General features: G+C 44.1%; 1 protein-coding gene across 1 annotated transcript in view; it reads right to left on the bottom strand.

Annotated features, from left to right (window-relative positions):
• The window catches only part of LOC148518155 (uncharacterized), a 798,612-nt gene that overhangs the window by 417,826 nt on the left and 356,476 nt on the right, over window positions 1-24,310 (bottom strand). The window lies entirely within an intron of this gene.

Here is a 24,310-nt window from a genome sequence, read left to right as displayed (position 1 = left end):
GAGATTTATTTGATGAATGTGATTTTTCTGGGGAAGTGATAAATTATACACATCGGTGCCACCGTATTCTACTGCAAGACTAATTACACCATGGAATGTTCTCAGGCCTCAACCCCACAGGCGTCCTGCCAGTGTTTTTAAATCTATTAAAGAAAGGCAAGAAATACCTATGAGATAGGTGTCTCTTTTCTAGTATTTTAGCACTTCATATAGAATTGTCCAATCACTTGCAATAACTAAATCTAAAGCAACAAACTAAGATAGCAATGGGTGTGACAACATTAGTAAAAAACATAAACCAGTAACTATTGTAAATGTAACATGTATTTAAAATATCCCAGTGGATATCAACCCAAATAAGATCCTTCTGGAGGATAGGTCAGAAAAAGATAAGATAATATAATGGTCACTATATGGTCAGATATAGCCACTTTAGGAGGACCAACAGCTTAGTACTATTCCTCATACAATGTATATATAATGTAAATACTTATTCATTGTATAATACATATTTAAATAAAAATGCATAGAGGAGCGCATAATCCATAATGTATGTTGTATAAACTCACAATACATAGGTTTGTCAAATCTAAATGGGATCCTCTGAGGAATCAAACATCCATCAGCCGTAATATTAAAACCACCTTCCTAATATTGAGTAGGTCCCACTAGTGCAACCGAAACAGCTAGGACCCATCGAGGCTTGGAGGCCACAAGACCTATCAAGGTGTTCAGTGGTATCTGGCACCAAGGCTGTAAGTTCTACGGTGGGGCCTCTATGGCTTGGACTTGTTTTTCCAGCATATCCCACAGATGGACGATCGAATTGAGATCTGGGCAATTTGAAGATCAAGTCAACACCTTGAACTCGTCATGTTTCTCAAACCATTCCTGAACAATTTTTGTAGTGTGTCATTATCCTGCTGAATGAGATCATTGTCATCAGGGAATACCATTACTATGAGGGGTGTACTTGGTCTGCAACAATGTTTAGGTAGGTGGTACATTTCACAGTAAAATCGACATGAATGGCAGGACCCATGGTTTGCCAGCAGAATATTGATAATCTAAGAAACGAAAAAATCTGGCGCCACCACTCCTCGAGTAAAAATATAAAGAAAATATATCAGAAGATTAATCAAACTGCTTCCCTAAAGACCAAGGTTGGAATTATATCAACCCACCAAATAGTAAAACAACCAAGAAAAAAGTAATTCAGGGCACTACTGTATTTTTGGTATTTAATCATAAAAAGGTATAAAACTAAAATACCACAAAGAAAAAAAACATATACTTTTCAATAAAGTGCATAAATATTATACTAAAACACACATTGGGGATGTTGAGTACTGAATCCAGACACACAAAAATAAAATTAAAAATACAAAAATAGTATCTGGATATAAATTATTAAACAACATGTTTTTAATTATTGATACTATTTATGTATTTTTTTATTTTATTTTTATGTGTCTGGATACAGTACTCAACATTGGTGAGGGGTTTTAGTATAAATATGTATGCACTTTATTTTTTTGTAATCTCTTTATAATTTTTGATAGTGAATGCATCACAAATATTAACACACACACAAATTATTTGAATAATCTACAATTCAGATATATCAAATACTATATCCAAAAAAAAACTTACACAAAAAATACACATCAATCAAATTTTGATTTGTAAGAAAAATATATTACAATAATAAAAAATATACAGAAAAAGAATAAGAAAAAGAAAAGAGGGGGGGAGGGATTAAAAAAGGCAAACTACGGTATAGTATATCGCTCATGAAAAACCAAAATCACTCAATTCCGGGCATCTGTCTGTGAAATGCAGAGTACCAAGGACCCCATGTAGCATGAAACTTATTCACTGAATCGTGAAGGAGTGCAGTGATGTATTCCATAGAAGCCAGGTACCATATTTTATTCAACAATGAGGCTATTGCCGGGGCATCAATTTGCTTCCAGTTTGTGGCGATCAACAGTTTAGCAGCATTATAGATATGGCCACAAAGTTTGTTCTGGGGTTCTGTGTATAGGGTCTCTAGGGGGGGGCAACACAGTGCACCCTGGACACCAAAGATGTGACTTAATTCCAATATTTGGATATTGTAGAGCAGTCCCACCATACAGTCCTATTTGGCCACATTGTCTCCAACATAGGTCCAAAGACTGTGAAAATCTGATGTAGCTTTGAAGGAACCATGGGCCTGATTCAGAGCTGAACGCTCTGACCAGAGCGCTCGCTCTGAATCAGGGCCCTCCTCCATGAAAATGGAGCGGCCTCCTGGCCGCTCGCATAGCTGTGGGTGACCACCCACAGCATATGCGAGCGGCCAAAAAGATGGTCGCAATGGTCTTGACCATCGCGACCATCGGACTTGCGACGGAGACCCTGCGGTAGAGTCTCCCTGCCACAAGCCCTGGAGTGATTTTGGCTCTATCAGAGCCAAAATCACTCCCACTGACATCACTAGTGATGTCAGTGGGGCCAGCTTCAGACGGTAGGCGTTCCCATGGGAACGCCTCCGTCTGGCAGGTACGCCCCCGGCACGCCCACCAAAGGGGGCGTGCTGTCAATCAACATCGACAGCACGCCCCCTTTGGTGCAAGACCCGGAGCGATGGAAAGCCCGTCACTCCCCGGGTCTCGCGCATGCGCACGACGGAGCTCCCTCCTTCGTGCGCATGCGCAGTGGGGAACATCGACCCGCTTGCGAGCGTACTGCCGCTCGCGAGCGGGTCTGAATGACCCCCCATGTACCAGCGACAATACACTTTGAAAGAATTTTCCTTAATATATGTGTTAATGGAGGACTTAGCCACCCATTGCCTGATATTTACCCATTCATCGTCTTTATTGAAAAGTATGTATGTTTTTTTTTGTGGTAATTTAGTTTTATACCTTTTTATGATTAAATACCAATAATACAACAGCACCCTGAATTACTTTTTCTTGGTTGTTAGAATACTGAAAAGGCCATCACACTGCCCCATAGTGCATCCTGGTGCCATCTCTTTCCCAGGTAAACAACGCACACGCCCCAGGTTGTCCATATGGAAGTAGTTAGTATGCTGCCAGACGGGATGCCGGCCGTTGGAAACCCGACACGGGTCTAAAGATAGGCATCTAAATCCCAACGCCAGTCTATATCCTGATGCCGGAATCCTGACAGCCGCCATTCCGAACTAAGGTACCCAGGGGCGTCTTAGCTGATAGCCGCCATTAGTTTTAGGCACCACAGGGGGGTTAGGGTTAGGCTTTGGGGGGGAAGTTAGGGTTAGGCACCACTGGAGTGGTTAGGGTTAGGTACCACTGGAGTGGTTAGGGTTAGGCACCACTGAGGAGGCTAGGTTTAGGCACTAAGAAGGAACGGTTAGGTTTAGGCACCAAGGGGGGAGGGTCAGGTTTAGGCACTAACGTGGAGGGTTAGGGTGCGGGGTGGGGAGGTTTAGGTTTAGGGTGCTAGAAGGGAGGGTTAGGGTTAGAGGGAGAAGGGGGGAAGGTTAGTATACTTACCCGGTCCGCGTCAGGATACAGAGCATTGGGATGCTGCTGTCAGCATTTTGACAGTAGGCATCCCAACTGCTGGTATTTCATACCCAGAACGTCCATATATTGATGTAAAAATAAATGTGATTCATCAAACCAGGCCACCTCCTTCCATTGCTCCATGGTCCAGTTTTGATGCTCACGTGCCCATTGTAGGTGCTTTCGGCAATGGAGAAGGGTCAGTACAGCTACTCTGACCAGCTACGCAGCAATTTGCGATGTACTGTGTGTTGTGATGCACCGTGTGTCCTGACACATCTCTATCATATACAGCATTAACCTTTTTAGCAATTTGTGCTGCAGTATCTCTACTGTGGGATAGGACCAGACAGGCTAGTCTTCACTCCCCTCATTAATCATTTAGCATTGGGCGTCCTTGACCCTGTCGCTGGTTTACCAGTCTTTCCTTGTATCACTTTTGGTAACCACTGCATACCGTGAACACCCTACAAGACCTGCTATTTTGGAAATGCACTTATCCAGTCATATAGCCATCAAAACTGGGCCCTTGTCAAAGTCACTCAGATCCTTATACTTGTCCATTTTACCTGCTTTCAACACATCAACTGCAAGAACTGACTGTTCAATTGTGCCTAATATATCCCATATCCCAACATGCCGCCCACAAATAGTCCGAGCTTGTCAATCACTTTGCGACAGAAGTTACGCATGGGCAGTGCGACGCAGACGCATGCTCAGATTACCAATATTCGATCAACTGCATAGACATCAGCACTGCCTACATCACTGAGTCAGGTCCTATGATGCTCACATGCAAATTAATTAGCTTCCTTAAAGAATTATTGCACCTTTTAAAAAATATTTCTAACCTACAATTCCCCACCTCCCTTACCTGAGTAGTGATGGCTCTTGCCCTTAATCTGTGTGACTACAGTACTATGGTAAAACTGGGCTTCCATGGTGCACTTCACTTTGCGCAAAAAAAGCTATTTAACCTCATTTTGCTATACTAGTGACTCCAGGATTCTGGTCAGATTTTGGCTCCAACAATACCGGAAACACCAAATCCATGTTCCCAATTTTAAAGCACAACAGAATATGCTGGCGCTATATACTGTAAGTCACTGGTAATAAACAAATAAGTGACTCCCGGTAGTTCACACTAGTGCTGGATACACACTAAACGATGTGTACCCAGCGTGATATCTTGTGCAGCGGGTGCCGGCATTGACATGAGCGTACACACTTGCCTATGCCGAGAGCGAATGCAGCATGACCCCTGCTGACGATATTGCCCGTCAGACCTGCATGCATGCTGCTAACGATGCCCGGGAGCGTGCATCGCCGGTGACATAGCCTGTACACACTGAGCAATGTGGGCGATGTGTCATCTGCCGAATCGGATGACATATCGTCTAGTGTATACCCTGCATAAGACTGAGTCAGCCACTTATAGCGACTGTGTTTTTTTGTGACCACGTCACTACCTGGCACTGACTTCAGCCAGACAGGACCATAACTAGGGGTATGCGAGCGGTGCCACTGTACAGAGCGCACGGCTCTGGGCTGCCACCGTAGCTGCCCCTCAGCCCTTGTGTCATGTTACCAGGGTGCCTGGAGCGGCATCCTGCAGCCAGTATCACTGCTGCAAGTGCTGCCAGAGCTTCCTTTGGATGCTCCAGGCAGGTGGCTACAGTTTGTGCAGTCATTCCGAGCATTGTAGGATGCTCCAAGCAGTGCTGCACTTCCCAGGGCTGGCTCTAGGTGACATCATGATATCATGTGCTAGGGGGCGGCACAGAGCACCTGGGACCGTGTTACGCTGCTGTAGCCAGGGGAAGGGCAGGGAGCGGAGAAAGGAGGTAACATGTGAGGGCATTCCCCCATAGAATCCAGGCTACTTCCTTCCACTGTTCCTTGCTACATAGTCTACAGAGTGTTGGGGTGATTCTGAGTTCGATGCAAGTGGCAATGTGGCCAGATCGCGTGGATTTCAGCATACTGCGCATGCGTCAAAGAAAGACATCGGCGACTGAGCTCACAAGTGCGTCAGAGCCATTCGTCCTTCAATGGGCCACTCTTGGATGTTTCTGGGTGGTAACTGGATGGCGACAATGTGAAATGGTCCATCTCGTGGGAGTGTTATGGGAGTGTTTTATGCACAGTGGTAGCGTGTAGACAGAGGTGGGGAACCTGATTTTAGACAGACCTTTAGCACCCAGCATGTGCTCACATGGATTATCTGCGGGTGGATTCTTGCATTACCTGCCAAGGCCGTCCAGAGAAGCAATGTCCGATTCCGATCCAGCCCCTGCTGTATGTAATTGCAGTACTAATTTTAGTAATAATTCTGCTCTCTGATGCTAATCTCTCTGCAAAGGGGATCCGGTTGGATGACCTACCAGTGTAACCTAGATACCTACCAATAGTAATAGGTATGCAGAGCTGGAATCAAAGCCTTTGAGTTCACCTCACCACCATATAATAAACAAACGCCTGAGCTGACCTGACTAGCACAGATGAGGGCTTGCAGCACTTCCTGATCTCACAGTCACTAAGCAAACATTAAACCAACAGCCCACTACAAATTCACACTGCAGGCAGCCCTATCATATTTAAGAATTGATTGCATTTTGATAGCACTTTTCTTTTTGTTCTTTAAATGCAATGGCGGGATGATGTTTGGCATTCTTTCCTGTGGAAATAACAATATCATCGTTAACCAAACGGCGTCTGCTGCATCTGTCTCCGATGAAGCACAAGACATAAGATAAGTGCCTGTGGTGGAACAGGGCATACAAGTGATGCCTCGTAAAAGATCACCACGTGGAAATAAACCCTTTGATTTGAAAACATGACAACTCCGCTTGTTTAGCTACGGCTGTAACTCATATATGAAAAGATGACATTCATAGTCCTACGTTACACAGACAGCAGTGCCCACACTTCAGAGGTGATCAATAGCTGAACATCAAAGCATTTAAACATGTACTGTTGGAAATGACACTGTAACCAGTTTATGTAGTCTATACAAAAGTAACAGCAAGTGCACAGAGATGCCAAGGGCGGGTGCCAGATGGCCAGATGCAGCTCCTGGCAAACCGCTCCGAGCCGTCTCAGCGTTAACCAGCGTGGAGGAATCACAGCATAATAAAGTGCAGATTTTTGGCAGGTATAAGGTTACCATCAAGATTTATTATTAGAATTGACTATTGTTCATAAAGAAATGGCTGGCTATGGCAGAAGAATTGGCAATGCTCTTTCCGAACAAATGGATCTTTTTTTCTACCATGTTTGATGGAGGACAAAGACATCTGTTGATCATTTTCAAAGGTGCAGCTCAACTGACCAAATGTCCATGCTCTCTAATGGATTTTCAACAATTTGTAAGTCATTAAATAGGAAATTAAGAGGAAAAAAAAAGAAATGGTCGACGTTACACAAGAAATGTTAAGTTACTAAGGATACGGGTCTGCCAGAGCTGCCGTATAGGTCATAAACTACAGTATCCTAATGATACAAACTGGATATTTCACAATATGTAATGCCAGAGAAGGTGATGTCATAGACTCACAATTATCATGTAGCGCCAGAGGAGGTGATGTCATACTTACAATTATCATGTAGCGCTAGAGGAGGTGATGTCATAGACTCACAATATGTAACGACAGAGGAGGTGATGTAATAGACTAACAATTAATGTGTAATGTCAGAGGAGGTGATGTCATAAACTCACAATTATCATGTAAACCCAGAGGAGGTGATGTCATAGATGCACAATTAATATGTAATGCAAGGAAAGGTAATGTCATAGACTCGCAATTAATATTTAACACCAGAGGAGGTGATGTCATAGACTTACAATTATCATGTAACGTCAGAGGAGGTGATGTCATAGACTTACAATTATCATGTAACGCCAGAGGAGGTGATGTCATAGACTTACAATTATCATGTAACGCCAGAGGAGGTGATGTCATAGACTCACAATTAATATGTAATGCCAGAGGAGGTGATGTCATAGACTTACAATTATCATGTAATGCCAGAGGAGGTGATGTCATAGACTCACAATATGTAACGCCAGAGGAGGTGATGTCATAGACTCACAATATCTAACGACAGAGGAGGTGATGTCATAGACTCATGTGTGATGTCAGAGGAGGTGATGTCATAAACTCACAATTATCATGTTAACCGAGAGGAGGTGATGTTATAGATGCACAATTAATATGTAACACCAGAGGAGGTGATGTCACAGACTTACAACTAATATGTAACGACAGAGATGTCATAGACTTACAATTAATATGTAGCGTCATAGGTGATGTCATAGACTTACAATTAATATGTAACGCCAGAGGAGGTGATGTCATAGACTTACAATTAATATGTAACGCCAGAGGAGGTGATGTCATAGATACTTTGGGTGAGGGGCTCAGTTTAATAGAGTGCTGGTAGTTATGCAAAAATGAATATAACATTCTCAATGTTCTCAACAAACACAGATCTACAGTACAGCATGTGTGTGCCTTATTGCTTCCTGTACAGTATAATGTACTGTACAGTATATATCTATGCTACACATGCAGCAATTCAAGTGTTTTGGGCATTCAGTCACCATACATCAAGATTCTGCTAACACACTTTTGCCTCACATTATTCTGGATAACATAATATCTGCTATCAGTTTCAAGGTGGATCAAGTGGGGCGGTACATACTGTGTCAGCTTATAATGATGCTGCTTCCAGACATCCACATTTTATATCTGCTAATTAACAGATGAAGGGCCTGAGGCTGGGCAGTATGCACGCCAGTTATTATCCATAGCATAAATTGCGCAAATTAACACCGTAGGATAGGTTGAAGTTTTGCCGAGTGTGCTGAGAAACTTTGCAATTGCCCTGTAAACAAGGGGTCTCCAGAGTGGGTGACTCCCCCCCCCCCTATTTTGCTGAACATAGGGGGCAGGATAGAAGGGGTAGCCCAAAAGCGGTCAGCCTCTTCAGCTTACTAGGGGTCTATTTACTAAGCAGTGTTAGGAGACAGAGTGAAAAGTGATAAGGTGCCAGCCAATCAGCTACCAACTGTCATTTTTCAAACACAGCCTGTGAGATGACAGTTGGGAGCTGATTGGCACCTTATCACTTTCTTATCACTTTTCACTCTAGGACATTTATCAAACCTTCTAAAAAGTTAAATCAGAGGTATAACCCGTCGCAACCAATCAGACTCTAGCTATCATTTTATAGAATATAATATATAAATGATAGCTGTAATCATATTGGCTGCCATAGGCTATACCTGCCAGAGCCGTAGCTAGACTTTTTGGTGCCCTGTGCCAGAAAGAGCATTGGTGCCTCCCTCATTTTTCAAAGGGACATAATGCACCCAAAAAAGGGCCATGGCTTCATGGGGAAGGGCCAGGGAAGAGATAGGAGAGGCCAGGAGATGCTGGGGATGAAATAAGAGGAAGCTACAAGCAAGAATGATAATAAACCAAAAAATTGACAGGCCCAAACAGCGCCCCCTGACCTGTGGTGACCTGTGCGATGGCACCGGCCGCACTACCCTAGCTACAGCCCTGATACCTGCACTTTTGCTTTTTAAACGGTTTGATAACTCTCCCCCTGAATCCCTTACTCTGTACAGGTACGCCGCAGCTGAGGGGCAATGCGTATAAATGTACAAATGTTTATATAGTCACGTATTTGTTATAGAGGAAACCCCAATATCTCCCTATTGCCAGGGGTCTTAAGGAGAAAGAATGAAGGTAAGACAAACAGAATAGCAGGGAATAATTGGATAACTTTAGCTTAATGAGAGTGAGTGGAACACATATGTGGTAGTACAGGTGTGTCCACTGGCCACTTTCCGTGTTTTGTGTTTTTGTTTTGGATCTGGATTGGTTTTGCCAAAACCACCCTTCCGTGTTTTGGGTTCTGGGTTTTGTGTTTTGGATCTGTATTTTTTTGAAAAAAAGCATAAAAACAGCTAAAATCACAGAATTTGTAGGTTTTTCTGCCCCTATGCTATTATTAACCTCAATAACCTTAATTTCCACTCATTTCCAGTCTATTCTGAACACCTCACACCTCACAATAGTGTTTTTATGTCCAAAAGGTTGCACCGAGGTAGCTGGATGACTATGCTAAGTGACACGAGTGGGCGGCACAAACACGTGACCCATCTAGGCGTGATACTGCAATGGCAGACAGGGTGGCAGTTTGAAAAACTAGGCCCCAAACTGTACATAGTGCAAAGAAAAAAAAGAGGTGCAAGATGGAATTCTCCTTGGGCCCTCCCGCCCACCCTTATGTTGTATAAACAGGACATGCACACTTTAACAAACCAATCATTTCAGCGCCAGGGTCTGCCACACAACTGTGGCTGAAATGATTGGTTCGTTTGGGCCCCCACAAAACAAGCTGGCAATTAATGTGTCCCTGCACAAACTGGCTCTACGGAGGCAAGATGTCGTCCTCATCCTCCTCATCCACCGATTCCTCACCCTCTTCAGTGTGTACATCCTCATCCTCACAAAGTATTAACTCGTCCCCACTTGAATCCACCACCACAGGTCCCTCTGTACGTTCTGGAGGCTGGTCTCCCTGGAAGAGCTGATAATTCATTTTGATGAACATCATCTTCTCCACATTCTGTGGAAGCAACCTCCTACACCTTTCGCTGACAAGGTTCCCGGCTGCACTAAACACTCTTTCGGAGTCCACACTGGAGGGGGGGCAACTCAGGTAAAATAGAGCCAGTTTGTACAGGGGCCTCCAAATTGCCTCTTTTTCCTGCCAGTACAGGTATGGACTGTCTGACATGCCTACTTGGATGCTGTCACCGATGTAATCCTTCACCATTCTGTCAATGGTGACAGTATCATATGCAGTGACAGTAGACATGTCAGAAATTGTTGCCAGGTCCTTCAGTCCGGACCAGATGTCCAAACTTGGTCCTGCCTGCCCTGCATCACCACCAGCGGGTTGCTTAGGATACCTAAGTTTTTTCCTGGCAGCCCCAGTTGCGGGAGAAAATGAAGAAGGAGCTGTTGACGTGTCACGTTCCGCTTCAGCTGACAGTGTGTTCACCAGCAGGTCTTTGCACCTCTGCAGGCTTGTGTCGGCCGGAAAGAGAGACACCACATAGGCTTTAAACCTAGGATCGAGCACGGTGACCAAAATGTAGTGGTCTGATTTCAACAGATTGACCACCCTGGAATCCTGGCAAAGCGAATGAAGGGCTTCATCCACAAGTCCCACATGCCGAGCGGAATCGCTCCGTCTTAGCTCCTCCTTCACTTTCTCCAGCTGCTTCTGCAAAAGCCTGATGAGGGGAATGACCTGACTCAAGCTGGCAGTGTCTGAACTGACTTCACGTGTGGCAAGTTCGAAGGGCTGGAGAACCTTGCACAACACGGAAATCATTCTCCACTGCGCTTGAGTCAGGTGCATACCCCCTCCTTTGCCTATGTCATAGGTGGATGTATAGGCTTGAATGGCCTTTTGCTGCTCCTCCATCCTCTGAAGCATATAGAGGGTTGAGTTCCACCGCGTCACAACCTCTTGCTTCAGGTGATGGCGGGGCAGGTTCAAGAGTGTTTGCTGGCGCTCCAGTCTTCGGCACACAGTCGCTGAATGGCGAAAGTGGCCTGAAATTTTTCGGGCCACTCAAAGAGTCTCCTGCACGCCCCTGTCGCTTTTCAGAAAATTCTGCACCACCAAGTTTACTGTGTGAGCAAAACATGGGACGTGCTGGAATTTGCCCAGATGTAATGCCCGCACAATATTGGTGGCGTTGTCAGATATCACAAATCCCCAGGAGAGTCTAAGTGGGGTAAGCCACTGGGCGATGATTTCCCTCAGTTTCTCTAAGAGGTTGTCGGCGGTGTGCCTCTTACTGAAACCGGTGATACACAGCGTAGCCTGCCTTGGAACGAGCTGGCGTTTCTGAGATGCTGCGACTGGTGACGCTGCTGCGTAAGGTGATACATCTACCCAGTGGGCTGTCACAGTCATATAGTCCTTAGTCTGCCCTGTTCCACTTGTCCACATGTCCGTGGTTAAGTGGACATTGGGTACAACGGCATTTTTCAGGACACTGAGGACACTTTTTCTGGCGTTTCTGTACAGTCTCGGTATCGCCTGCCTAGTGAAGTGGAATCTAGACGGGATTTGGAACCGGGGACACACTACCTCCAGCAATTGTCTAAATCCCACTGCACTAATGGCGGATACCGGACGCACGTCTAACACCAACATAGCAGTCAAGGCCTCAGTTATACGTTTTGCTTCAGGATGACTGCTGTCGTACTTCATCCCCCTCGCTAAGGACTGTTGGAGGGTCAATTGTTTAGTAAAAGTAGTGGTGTTCCTACTTCCTCTCTGGGATGATGAATGACTCCCAGCAGCAGCAACAGCAGCAGCGGCAGCAGGAGGCGTAGCAATGCAGGATCCTCCGGAGGAATCCCGGATAGGAGAGTCAGTCATGCCAGTGACATGGCCTGCAGGACTACTTCCGATCCTGACTAAGGAGGAAATTGACGAGGAGGGAGTTGACGGTGTGGTTTGCAGGCGCTTGGATACAACAGGACAACGGGATTTAGGTGTCCCTGGACTGCTTACGGTCTTAGCCAAAGTTTCTGAACTTGACAGTAACTTATTATGAACGCGCTGCAGGTGCCGTATAAGGGAAGATGTTCCTAGGTGGTTAACGTCCCTACCCCTACTTATTCCACCTTTACATAAGGTACATATGGCTAGACAGTTGTTGTCCGAATTTGGATAGAAATATTGCCAGACCAAAGAGGTGGAATGTTTGGTCTTCTGCCCAGGCATGACCGTGATGGGCTTTTTCATCCCACGGACAACAACTGTCTCCCCCAGAGCCTGATTTAAACAAACCACATCACCATCAGAATCCTCCTCGACAACTTCCTCCTCAGCGCCAGCTACACCAGTATCCTCATCCTGTTGTACTTCAACAGTGACATCTTCAATTTGCATATCAGCAAGTGGACTGTGGGTGCTCCTTTCAGCACTTGCAGGGGGCGTGCAAATGGTGGAAAGAGCCACCTCTTCCCGTCCAGTGCTGGGAAGGTCGGGCATCGCAACCACCACCACACTTGGACTCTCCTTGGGGATTTGTGATATCTTCTTAGAAAGCACAGTTCTTCGCTGTGCTTTTGCCAGCTTAACTCGTTTGATTTTTTTAGTGGGAGGAGGGCTTCCATCGTCATGTGAAGCTGAACCACTAGTCATGAACATACTAGGGATCGACCTTAGCCGTTCCTTGCCACTCCGTGTCGTAAATGGCATATTGGCAAGTTTACGTTTCTCTTCAGCTGATTTAAATGTTTTTTTCAAGGTCATTTTCCTGAACTTTGTCATTTGGGATTGTATGTGCCCTCTATTATGACATTTGGGCATCGGCCTTGGCAGACGACGTTGATGGCATGTTATCGTCTATGTCATGACTAGTGGCAGCAGCTTCAGCACTAGGAGGAAGTGGTTCTTGATCTTTCTCTATTTTATTTTTATCGGAGAAAGTTTGGTCCTCCATTTATGTTATATCGATTTGATATATACGTGCGGCTAAACACAGAAAATATTTCTTTATTTTTGCTGGAGAGTAGTGCACTTTGTGGGTTAAACCAGCCTTTAAGAAATGAGCCAGCCGGCTCTTTACTTATGGGACACAGGCGCACGCTTGGCGCTGCTCCTTTGTTGATGCACATGCGGCTACTGCGCACACAATTCACAAACACAGAAAATAATTTTTTTTGGGGTTTGGACTGGAGTGTACTTTGGGGGTTACAGCACCCTTTAACGGTCAAGCCAGCCGGACCTTTACTTATGACACAGGCGCACGCTTGGCACTACTTTGTTGATGCACGTGCGGCTACTGCGCACACAATTCACAAACACAGAAAATATTTTTTTTTTTGGTTTGGACTGGAGTGTACTTTGGGGGTTACAGCACCCTTTAACGGTCAAGCCAGCCGGCCCTTTACTTATGACACAGGCGCACGCTTGCCACTACTTTGTTGATGCACGTGCGGCTACTGCGCACACAATTCACAAACACAGAAAATATTTTTTTTTTTGGTTTGGACTGGAGTGTACTTTGGGGGTTACAGCACCCTTTAACGGTCAAGCCAGCCGGCCCTTTACTTATGACACAGGCGCACGCTTGGCACTACTTTGTTGATGCACGTGCGGCTACTGCGCACACAATTCACAAACACAGAAAATATATTTTTTTTTGGTTTGGACTGGAGTGTACTTTGGGGGTTACAGCACCCTTTAACGGTCAAGCCAGCCGGCCTTTTACTTATGACACAGGCGCACGCTTGGCACTACTTTGTTGATGCACGTGCGGCTACTGCGCACACAATTCACAAACACAGAAAATATATTATTTTTTTAGCACTTGGGGGGAGCACCCCTGATGGACAGAGCACCCCCTGGACAACACTACAGCACCCTTTTAGGACTGGGACACTGCACAGGACTTTGGAGTGGACACAGCCCCTATGGAGAACTGACTACACAACACAGTCCAGCCAGCCCCTATGGACTTTGAAGTAGTGGACACAGCCCCTATTAATAACAGCAGCACAGCACAACACAGCCAGCCCCTATGGACTTTGAAGTAGTGGACAACAGCAGCACTACACTACACTACACTACACAGCCCAGCCAGCCCTAACTCCCACCCTCCCTCTTCACTGTCCACAGCCGAGTGAGAAAATGGCGCCGACACGGGTACCTTACATAGGATCCAAAACCCGCGAGACTCGGAAGGCGGGATGATGACGTTTTGCCTCGATTTCAGATCCGAGTCAGGCGGGAATAGTCGAGCCTGACTCGGATCGGGGGGGCTCGGGGGGGTTCGGATTTCAGAAATCCAAACCCGCTCACCCCTAGTCCTAATACACCTCGCCTCAATGCATAAACTTAAACCAGGTGGTGTAGCGGCTGCGTAGCGACTTTTTCTTTAACTTTGCATCTTATTCACATTGCAGATGCAGCAAAACACCACTCAATCTGTACCAGAGACACCGACCTGCAACTTTAACCGCACAGGAATTAGGTTTAACTATGTATAGATGAAGCACAGCGGCACTTGTGAGAAAAAGAAGTGGCCGCAGCATCGTAGCACTTTGTATACAGATTCAGACATAGGGCAGTTTTCAATTAGTTTCACGTACGCGATAAAGTTTCGCCTGCCGGACTTTTCGCCTACATCGCATATTTTAGCCATGGAAACTTATCGTGCGCATACCCGCGATTCGCCTTATTCAATTCCAAAAGACGCAAAAACGGAGACACGCAAAGTCAGAACAGGCGAAAAGTGGTGTTAGAATCGGGTAAATCAGCCTGAACCCCCCCAAAAACATGCAGAAACATTGGGGATCAATGTAGTAGTGCCCGATTAGCCCTAATTAAACTGTTTGGGGTACTTAAGTTGGTACAATTGCCACTAATTAGCATCTTTGCACAAGTGGTGAAGAATAGCATTAAGCAGTTTTTTGGAAGAAAATAAGTAGTCCTGTCAAATTTGGGGTACGTGAAAATGGGTGCTAGCATATTTAAAAGTCGCTAAAGTTATAAAAAACGCACCTTAAGCAGGCACCTGCAATCAAAAAAATACCTCACCCATACTTGCAGACCCCCCAAAAGTCTATTTCGCTACTATTTATGTTTGTACCCCCACTTTGTACTTTTTCACCCCCAAATTCAAACTACTTTTTAGGGGTGTTCCTGACATTTTTTTAGGGATGTTTTGACGCAGTTATCTTTTGGGTGCCTGTTCCAAGGTGGTTTCCCCATCTTTGCACCCCTGAATAAAAATGTTGCACTTTTCGCCTGCTATTCAGAGGCGAATCTTTTCGCCTACAACATTGCATTTCCGCGTATGCGAAAAGCAGATGGATTTGAATATGGAGATAAGTTTCTGCCTGGTGAAAAGTCGCAATCGGCGATACTTTTTCATGGATCTCGGCTTTTCGCTTCTAATTGAATACGGGCCTTAATAATCAGTGCAGTCCCGTTCAACAGGTTTGTCACATCGCACTGCGACTAAAACACATATTAGAGCAAAATACACTCACACCAGCCAAGCCGCACGGGACCTGGCGAGCCAAGAAGAGCTGTTTGGCGCAACTGCGGCCATAGTGTGTGAGGTCCCATCTGTAGCTCGTTAATCGATAATATTTTGCTTGTGCGCATGGACAGACAAGCTGTGGTCAAGCTCACTGTGACCATATACAGTATGTATAACTGTATTGCTCAGTAAAAGTAGGTGCAATTACACATTAATAGAAGCGCTGTGCTGTGTAAATCTTGGCCGTCATAAATGCCCCCCCTGTTGTGCTATAGCTGGATGCGGTGTTAATTACATGAGCAAAACCAGTCATTCCAGCAAAGCAATTGTTTGAGGTGTAAATGCTGCCACTTTTATCCACCTTTCCATTGAGGAACGAGTCAGTTATCAGTATCTGTATTTGTATAGAGGTCACAGATTCCATTTGAGTTTATGAAAGAGACTTTGAGCTACTACTAACAATACATGCAGAGCTTTTTTTTGTTCATTATTGATTTTTTTTTACATTTCTATCAATCTCACAGTGTATTTCTTCTTTTCCACGATCATGTTTTTTAAAAGGGAACAGATGAATTGCTCAGAACCAGAATTTATTATGGATAATGTGTTAAATATTTATTTATCATTAGGATCCAGATATTTTAAAAGAAACATACATTGGTTTTAAAATCACATCCCGCACTTTATAATAAAAATAACTGTACACAATTTTTTCTAACTTCTACTTCTCAACAATCTACTTGTGATTTTGACATATCAGGCAACATGCACTAAATGAGTAAGGCTGGGTACACACTGGAGCGACGGGCATTCATACGGATATCGGAACGAATGCACGTGAACAGTGATTGTGCAGCCACACTGGACGACTTTAATAAACGAAGGAACAATCACTGTTACGTCATTTATTAACAATGCAGCACATCAAACCTGACGAATGTTGCTAGCGACGGTGGGAGCGTGCAATTGCCAGTACACACTGAGCAATGTAGGTGGTATGTCATTACAAAACATCGCTCCAGTGTGTACCCGGCTTTATAAAAATAGGAGTCAGAATTCTGGCATCTCCTTGTTTTCCTAATCATTGTAGTAAAAGTTGTCAGGCCGTGAGGGCTACAGCTTTTGGTTTGTTGCTACAAAATTGCTCTCTGCAAATAATGAACCTGTAGCACTGCAGAGGTGCATGTTACCATTGAAATAGTCTATGGTAACATGGGAAAAAAACACGTTAAAAGCACATCAATAAAATGCATTAAAAGCGCACAATGGTTTTCATGTATTATACTCATTTTCCCATCATATATGTGTAAAGAACCCAAGGGGTAAAATATGAGCCACAACAGTGCAATTACTTCTCTTTGGGGACATGATTACTTTTGTGCAAATGTGGCCGATTTTACAGGGAGCTGAATGGCTTGTGGGCTAGGATAGCCCCATCTGTGGGTGGCGAAAGAGTTGATATATTGATATACTGTACTATGGGCCTGATTCAGACCCACTCGCGAGCGGCTGTCCGCTCGCAAGTGGGTCGATGTTATGGACTGAGCATGCGCACGACGGAGGGAGCTCCGTCGTGCGCATGCGCCAGACGCGACGAGCGAAGGAAAGTCCTTCGCTCGTTGTGTCCGATCAAAGGGGGCGTGCTGTCAATGTTGATTGACAGCACGCCCCCTTTGGTGGGCGTGCCGGGGGCGTGCCTCCCTGACGGGGGCGTTCCTAAGGGAACGCCTCCCGTCAGAAGCCGGCCCACTGACATCACTAGTGATGTCAGTGGGAGTGATTTTGGCTCTGATAGAGCCAAAATCACTCCGGAGCTTGCGGTTGAAAACCTCAACCGCAGGCTCCGGCTCGCAAATTCGATGGTCGCGATGGTCTCGACCATCGCGATCATCACAATGCACGCTCGTATAGCCTGTGGGTGGTGACCCACAGCTATACGAGCGTCTAGGAGGACGCTCCATGAAAATGGAGCCCGGCCCTCATTCAGAGCGTGCGCTCTGCTCAGAGCGTACGGCTCTGAATGAGGGCCTATGTCAGGAGTTTTAAAACAACAAGGAAAACACCAGGATGGAACAAATAAAATGGTCTCTTTTTGAGTTGGACATAAGACAAAAAGTGGATGCATCCTGTTCTTATCAGCAGACTGCCCATGTGCCGCAAAAAGCAATTGCAGACTGGGTATGTGCCGGATCATGCATGCGCACCTTAAGGGTGTATATGAGAGCGGCCATATGGTGGGAATATCATGGGAGATGGGATGTTTGGTTTCTGACAGATCTTATGCAGCCAGCATGGGGTAGGCGACATCCAGGGCCAGCATTCCGGGATGGGGAAGCCAGTCTTCTTCGGTTGGGGGCATGGCGTGGCATAAAGGGATCGTGTCGGGGGAGATGATGTGGTCATGGTGACGGAGCAAGGGCATGACCACTCGACCTCATCAATGTAGCCCCGAACCCTCTTCACAATGCCGAAAATAAGGGCATTGTGAAGCAATAGGGGCTGTGGGGGTTTCTATTGTACCTGCGGGGGGGCCGGATGGGTCAGCAAGCTGCCGGGAGGCTTGCCTACCTTTCTGGGTCCCGGCCGAATCAGGAGGGTAGGCAAGAATGGCGTAAGTGCCAATACAAATGCCGACGTGAGAACAGAAGGGTTGATTTGGAGATGTAAGCTAATGGCACCGCAGCTGCGCGAAAATATGCAAATGTCTGGCCCGCCTGGATTTGTATTGAGACGCCCACCAGTGGCTTCGCAAATCCAAGCGGTTGTGTACAAAGATGCAGATCAGTCGATAATTGGCCTTCTGAGTAGCCCTATGATCGGCCGCAGGAGCTGAGATGACGGAGTCATTTTTAGACAGAGTTGCATCCCAGAAACGGTTGCATCACGCCTGCATTTAAGTCACCAACTCCCACAAACGGTCCCTGTCTGATCACTTTGTGAATAAATTCTCGCTGCGAGCAACAATGGTAATTAAACTTGACTCATGCGCAGATTACCGATAATCGCTCAACTGTATTAACACCTGCAAAATGTCCATCTCTGAATCAGGCCCACAGAGGAAGCTTTATGGTTACTCGTATTAGCCTTTGGGGGTGGTCGGAAGAACGCAGACGTGTCTATCTGTTAGAACGCTGTATCCAGGGAGTGCATAAATTAGCCAATGCGATTGCATACGCAGCATGAGAGCTCTCTGCTTGCGAGGAGACTTGCAGTGGTCAGACCTGATGTGAATGCTGCGTGACTGGTCGATGTGCGTCGATGGTACCGATGTTTACACAGAAGAGCGACATTGGACGGATATGAGAAAGCAGCAGCGGTAGTAGTAGCTGTCTATGTCGGTTGAGCTTTGGCAGGCATTAGCATATTTTCACAGCTGCGTTCCGTGCAAATTCGCCCTTGAACCACGATATTTATTTTCATGTAACTATAGCTTTAAACCACATTTTTATGATCACCGTTGTTCAGTTAAAGAATAGTGTCTGCAGTTCAGAATGCAGTATTATTTTATCAGAAAAGACTGTCTACATCAATTATTTATAATTGTACAGTATCAACTCTATCAGATTCATTCGGTGACAAGGTGAAATGGCAAATAATAGCTGTCAATCAACCGTCAAAGCACTCGGCAGCTCTGTTCTCCATGGTATAAAAGGTAGACGCAGGCTGTGATCATCATTTAAATGTTAATTACGTAAGGAATGCATAGAATTTGGAAATAAAGTAAACACCGAAATAAGCAAATCACGTTGCTCGGTGATTTTCACAATAGCTGCGGATTTCACAGCACTGATGTCATTGATTGATATGTTTTGTGAACCCAGGGGGCAAAGGATCCTCAGCAAATCCATCTGGCCTCTGGCTAATCCACCTACAATATAGCATGACTCACTCTCTATCAAACCGAATGATAATGTTTCTGGCCTGTAAGGCAACCCGGATATCTGTCCACTAGAAGATCTCCTCTTCCCTTGATGTCACACGCTTCAGAAGGTGCTGTGTTCAGTATGCACGTTACTACTTGTAGTCCAGTACCTTTCTATCATTGTATATTACTTCTAGTGCTATCTTGTAACAAGACGGCTAAATGCTTAAGTTAAAAGACAGAAGCAGTCAGTGGGCATCGCACAGAACGTTGGCGAGAACCTTAGTATGTTTTTTTTGTTTTTGTTTGATGGGTAGATTCAATTGAAGCGCATGTGTGGGCCCCTGTGTATGACCAGGAGAGCATTCTCACCTCAGGGGCCTATAATGGCGGCTGTTCTGCCTTTATCAGCATTATAAAGGGATCAGGGATATATACTGAATGTGTAGAGTAATATAGAGTAGAACGACAACTACTCTACAAGAAAACAGATTATTCAAAAAGCTAATAATCTGAGCACAATCTACAGGATGCTAATGATTGTTTTATACAGTCAGGTCCATAAATATCGGGACATTGACAGAATTTTCATATTTTGGCCTCTATTCACACCACAATGGCTTTGAAATGAAACAAACAAGATGTGCTTTAACTGCAGACTTTCAGATTTAATTTGAGGGTAGTTACATCCAAATCAGGTGAACGGTGTAGGAATTACAATGGTTTCTATATGTGCCTCCCACTTTTTAAGGGGCCAAAAGTAATGGGACTATCAACTCAAAAGCTATTTCATGGACATGTGCCTCCCACTTTTTAAGGGGCCAAAAGTAATGGGACTATCAACTCAAAAGCTATTTCATGGACAGGTGGGCTATTCCCTCGTTATATCATTATCAATTAAGCAGGTAAAAGGTCTGGACTTGATTCTAGGTGTGACATTTGCATTTGGAATCAGTTGCTGTCGACTCTCAATATGAGATCCAAAGAGCTGTCACTATCAGTGAAGCAAGCCATCATTAGGCTGAAAAATCAAAACAAACCCATCAGAGAGATAGCAAAAACATTAGGTGTGGCCAAATCAACTGTTTGGAACATTCTTAAAAAGAAAGAACGCACCGGAGAGCTCAGCAACACCAAAAGACCCGGAAGACCACGGAAAACAACTGTGGTGGATGACAGAAGAATTATTTCCCTGGTGAAGAAAAACCCCTTCACAACAGTTGGCCAAATCAAGAATACTCTCCAGGAGGTAGGTGTATATGTGTCAAAGTCAACAATCAAGAGAAGACTTCACAAGAGTGAATATAGAGGGTTCACCACGAGATGTAAACCATTGGTGAGCCACAAAAACAGAAAGACCAGATTAGAGTTTGCCAAACAACATTTAAAAAAGCCATTGCAGTTCTGGAGCAACATCCTATGGACAGAAGAGACAAAGATCAACTTGTACCAGAGTGATGGGAAGAGAAGAGTATGGGGAAGGAAAGGAACTGCTCATGATCCAAAACATACCACCACATCAGTGAAGCATGGTGGTGGTAGTGTCATGGCTTGGGCATGTATGGCTGCCAATGGAACTGGTTCCCTTGTATTTATTGATGATGTGACTGCTGACAAAAGCAGCAGAATGAATTCTGAAGTGTTTCGGGCAATATTATATGCTCATATTCAGTCAAATGCTTCAGAACTCATTGGACAGCGCTTCACAGTGCAGATGGACAATGACCCGAAGCATACTGCAAAAGCAACCAAAGAATTTTTTAAGGCTAAAAAGTGGAATGTTATGCAATGGCCAAGTCAATCCCCTGACCTGAATCCGACTGAGCATGCATTTCACTTGATGAAGACAAAACTGAAGGGAAAATGCCCCAAGAACAAGCAGGAACTGAAGACATTTGCAGTAGAGGCCTGGCAGAGCATCACCAGGGATGAAACCCAGCGTCTGGTGATGTCTATGCGTTCCAGACTTCAGGCTGTAATTGCCTGCAAAGGATTTGCAACAAAGTGTTAAAAAGTGAAAGTTAGATTTAGGATTGTTTAGTTTGTCCCATTACTTTTGGCCCCTTAAAAAGTGGGAGGCACATATAGAAACCGTTGTAATTCCTACACTGTTCACTTGACTTGGATGTAATTACCCTCAAATTAAATCTGAAAGTCTGCAGTTAAAGCCCATCTTGTTTGTTTCATTTCAAAGCCATTGTGGTGGTGAATAGAGGCCAAAATATGAAAATGCTGTCAATGTCCCAATATTTATGGACCTGACTGTATAACATGTATATGCTATTAAATAAAACAAACTGATAATCCAAACTACTGTACAGTACCCTTGGTCCCAATAAGTTTTGGTAATCAGCGTTATACTGTACTGTAAATATATATCATCTCATCTTGAAGTAAACATCTAGCAACACTAGGGAAAGTAACAAAAAAAGCCATTATATATATGTATTAGGTAGGTAAACACAAACAACGAATGTAGTGTAAATAGATAGTCAATAATTCCCTCAGCGCAGCATAGGATAGATGAAGATGACATTATAATGAAACATTAGTAATGTTGCTGAGCCAAATAAGAACATTCCCATTCCTGGGAGACACTTTTGAGCTACATTTTATATTAAATTTCGCTCACCGGGAAAATAGTTTTATTAAATACCACAGGTGATATTTCATGTTACCTTGGGCTAGTAATTAAGTATAATCGCATTTACTCATATTATTAAGGGTGAATATACATACAGTATAGTTATTGTCCTATCTGCATATAAACTTTATCTATTTCAAAATGCTACTGGATTGTACATTGTTCTCACAATGTATTTGGCTGTCAGTTGCATTGCAGGTGGATGTACAGTACACACCTCTTGGCTACAGTACTTTAATATGGCTATATGCTTTGCTGATGCTACTGGTGCTGGATTAATAAGGTATCAGTGACAGTGGCCTGTGTCTGAGCAATATGTATTATTCCTTATATGAGTCCATGTGCTGTGCTACCATTGTTATTTCTAACCTGACCATTACTGAGCTCAGATTATTTTTGATGAATGACCTACAGACAGTTGCTTGTAGCCCCAATACTTGTTTTCTTTTGACTCTGATTTCCTGTTTGCCTGTACCAGTCCGACTCTGATTTGCTGTCATCCCCTCCCAGTCCCTAACTCTGATTTGCTATCTGCCCCTACTTGTCCCTGACTCTTATTTGCTGTATCATCCCTACCAGTCCCTGACTCTTATTTGCTGTATGCTCCTACTAGTACCTGACTCTGATTTGCTGTCTGTCCCTACCAGTCCCTGACTCTGATTTGCTGACATCCCCTACCAGTCCCTAACTCTGATTTGCTATTTGCCCTTACCAGTACCTGACTCTGATTTGTTGTCTGCCCCTACTAGTCACTGGATTTGATTTGCTGTCTGCCCCTACCAGTCCCTGGCTCTGATTTGCTATCTTCCCCTAGCAGTCCCTAACTCTGATTCGTTGTCTGCCCCTACCAGTCCCTGACAAAACTTTGTGTCCACTCTCATCTCAGCAGCTGCCTATTAAAGTGAGTCTGGGGACTATTACTATATTATACTATTACTATAACTCTGCTATCTGTTACCTCCTTTCAAAGTTCACTGATGAATGGGTTTCTCATTAGACTCTGCAAGCAAGGTGAGCTCAAACAGCTACTGTAACAGACAGATGGATCCACCGTTGGGTACCATGGCAATGCCTTTTTGAGTTTCTTACCGCTTATAAGAAGATAAAACCTTGTTTCCTTTACATTAATACTTACTTATGTAGCAATCTTCAATGGTTAACTAGACCTATTGTTATGAAGTGATGGGGAATAAATGTGACATCTGATGTGACTTCTGCACCATTGAACAGTACAGAGATTCCAGTAACTTGGATTGTGTCCCAGATTTGTCTCCAACACTGTTGTTGACCAAATGTTCTGCACTCGTCTGCATTGTGCCGATGATTGTGTTTAAAAATTGGCAAAATCCTACATGTTGGTAATCCTCGATTCTCTGATTCAAACATAAAAATGGTCATGAGCAGTAAGTCAAGGATGTCTGACATGTTGGATTTTGACGATCAATGGAGAATCAAGGATCAGGGAATTGGATTGGCGATCAGGAACTAGGGCTTGTTGATGTATGGGTTCCTTAAAACTAATTCTAATCATTGTGCATTACATGCTGCATATGCCTTGTTCTTATATTCATAGGTAAATTCAGGTCGGATTGGCAAGGTCACAGGACTCCCAAACTCCATGTAGACCAAATTTCTGATGCACAATAGAATGACCATTACTAGGGCTACATGTACATTTTTATTTTCCTGAGTAGGATATTCATATAATGTGTGTTACATATACTATATGGAGCTTTAGTACAATATATCTATCTATCTACTGTATCTATGTATCTATCTACTGTATCTATCTTATCTACTGTATCTATGTATCTATCTACTGTATCTATCTTGTCTACTGTATCTATCTACTGTATCTATATTATCTATTGTATCTATCTACTGTATCTATCTTTATACTGTATCTATCTTATCTACTGTATCTCTCTAGTGTATCTATGTATCTACTGTATATATCTACTGTATCTATTTATGTATCTACTGTATCTATTTACTGTATCTATCTTATCTATTGTATCTATCTACTGTATCTATACATCTATTTACTGAATCTATTTATGTATCTACTGTATATATCTACTGTATCTATACATCTATTTACTGAATCTATTTATGTATCTACTGTATATATCTACTGTATCTATTTATGTATCTACTGTATCTTATCT

The sequence above is a fragment of the Taudactylus pleione genome, unplaced genomic scaffold (assembly GCF_031769625.1).
Source record: "Taudactylus pleione unplaced genomic scaffold, aTauple2 ptg000201l, whole genome shotgun sequence".
Lineage (NCBI taxonomy): Eukaryota > Metazoa > Chordata > Amphibia > Anura > Myobatrachidae > Taudactylus > Taudactylus pleione.
Note: the sequence above shows the minus strand (reverse complement) of the source record. Positions and strands in the feature narration are given on the sequence as shown.